This window comes from Athene cunicularia (assembly GCF_003259725.1).
Source record: "Athene cunicularia isolate RWA chromosome 2 unlocalized genomic scaffold, athCun1 chr2_part1, whole genome shotgun sequence".
In the NCBI taxonomy this organism is placed as follows: domain Eukaryota; kingdom Metazoa; phylum Chordata; class Aves; order Strigiformes; family Strigidae; genus Athene; species Athene cunicularia.
Window position 1 is genome coordinate 37,358,997 of NW_020799095.1, and position 1,969 is coordinate 37,360,965.

Here is a 1,969-nt window from a genome sequence, read left to right on the forward strand (position 1 = left end):
AAGCAAGGGGGGGGGGGGAACCAAAATTAAAAACAAGCTCTGACTTGCATCAAAACAAATTTAAATGTGAGAGTTTTCATAGCAAAACAAAGACCTTGTAGTTCAGTTCAAATGAAGCAGAAACTGGACTTAAAATCATGTTTACCATCTCTTCCAGATTAACATCCTAACCATGAGACAGTCACTCTAAAGTGGGCCACCTTCAGTCCCTCTGGCTGGCACAATTCTGGTGTGTGGAAAATATATGAGCAGTCATTTCAACAAAGGACATGAATGCTTCTCAGCCTGGAGCCCTCCTCGAGGATGGAAGATATCTGAAGCTCAGTACCTCTGCCAGTAAAGATTTAATTATTAATGCTAAATGGAACAGCAGCAACAGGATTGCAAGCACCCCACAATATTTAATGGCATGGAGGTTACCAATGAAGGACTAAGAAAGAGGTGGTGGAGGGGTCTTAAATCCCCTCAAGCAGACACTGAACCTGCATCTTTCATGCTAAGAGTGAATGTTCAAAGAGAGGCAGCCCCCTCCCCCAGCTCCGTGATGGGAATACAGTGACACTGCTTTTCCTTTGCTCTCCCTAGGCAGCATCGTTCAAATGAATTCAGATCAAATCTATGAAGTTTTTGAATGAATGAGACTGTATTTTACTTTTCACTGGGGAATATATGATCCATACCTACTCTTGTTTAATGGAAATTTTTTAGTACATTAATAACCACAATTTATCATTAAAAGAAACACAGTATCTGTAGGCATCTTGTCTCGTTCACAAAATAAAGCACAAGACAATTAACTTCTGAGCCAGTCTCTCAGACTGCAGTTTTCTGTACTAGACCATCTGGCACTGAAAGATATGCTACTGCTCATCTCATCTACCTGCATCAGCTTTGTCATAACTGAGTAGTAAAATAAATGCAGAGCTGGTAATATGGACCACATACTCCATGCATGCCACAAACAGTGTCTCAATAGGTGCTGAACACACAGTAATTAAAAAATAAGCATGAAACAGGTGTTGCTGTGGAAGCTGAGAAGCTGTCATGCTAGCAGAAGTTAAAACAGGTACGTTCATACAGTGGTGCTTAAATAATAAGCAGTTACTAATTTTTAGCAGATATAGGCCTTCAACTATTGCTCTTCAAATTACATTATTATTATTAGGATCTCAATCACATACCCACAAAAAACAATTATCTTCCTCAGACCTTTTAATTTGCTTCTTAGGAAGAGGGCAAGGGAGACATAAAAAAGGAAGAATTACCTTTTCTTGTAGGACTACCTCAGTATTTTTCAGCATGTTTTATGAGTGGGCATTTTACCTATTCTTCCCACTTTACTATGCCTTTTTTGAAGAGGTTGAAAAATTTTTCTTTGGAAGAGACCAGTACAAGGAAACATCATGAGGAAAAATAAAACATCATGGTAAGGAGAAAGCAGATCAAAAGTTTCTAAGTCGCTCTTTCATCAAAAGAAAAGAAAAAAAGAAGGTAACATTCAGTTATATTGAAATGTTACAAAGTAGAAACTGAGAAAGGTTTTCATACAAACTAGAGCATGGAATTGTTGCCAAAGTCTTTCACTGAGGCCAAGAGTGTAGCTAGATGAGAAAACAAAAGGAGCTTTACGCAGGTAGCCGTGAAACAGCGACAGTTATAAATGCTCAGGTTTTGCAGCATAGACCAGCCTTTTGTACCTCCCCCCAGTGAATAGGAAATCAGAGCATGTTGTCTCATTTGCTATTCCTCCAAAAGAGCTTGATTTTCAGGGATGGGATGTTGGCACAAGCAAATCTCTGAGCTGAGAGTATGGGTCTATATTTATGTTGCTTTTCATAATGCCAATCAGAATTTTGAGGTGTTTAATCTTGACAAATGCAGAAGGTAAGTTTATCACATAAAATCATCAACTCTAGACAAAACCATGCTCAATTCCCAAGGAAACATCCTTTATAGACTCCAGGTTAGC

The 1,969-nt window shown here is 38.8% G+C and overlaps 1 long non-coding RNA gene across 1 annotated transcript in view; it reads left to right on the plus strand.

Annotated features, from left to right (window-relative positions):
- LOC113476809 overlaps window positions 1-777 on the plus strand; it is a 2,501-nt gene extending 1,724 nt beyond the window's left edge. The window contains exon 3 of the long non-coding RNA XR_003397788.1: window positions 158-777. This is a non-coding gene — a long non-coding RNA (uncharacterized LOC113476809). The remainder of the gene's footprint in view (window positions 1-157) is intronic.
- The last annotated feature ends 1,192 nt before the right edge of the window (window positions 778-1,969 follow it).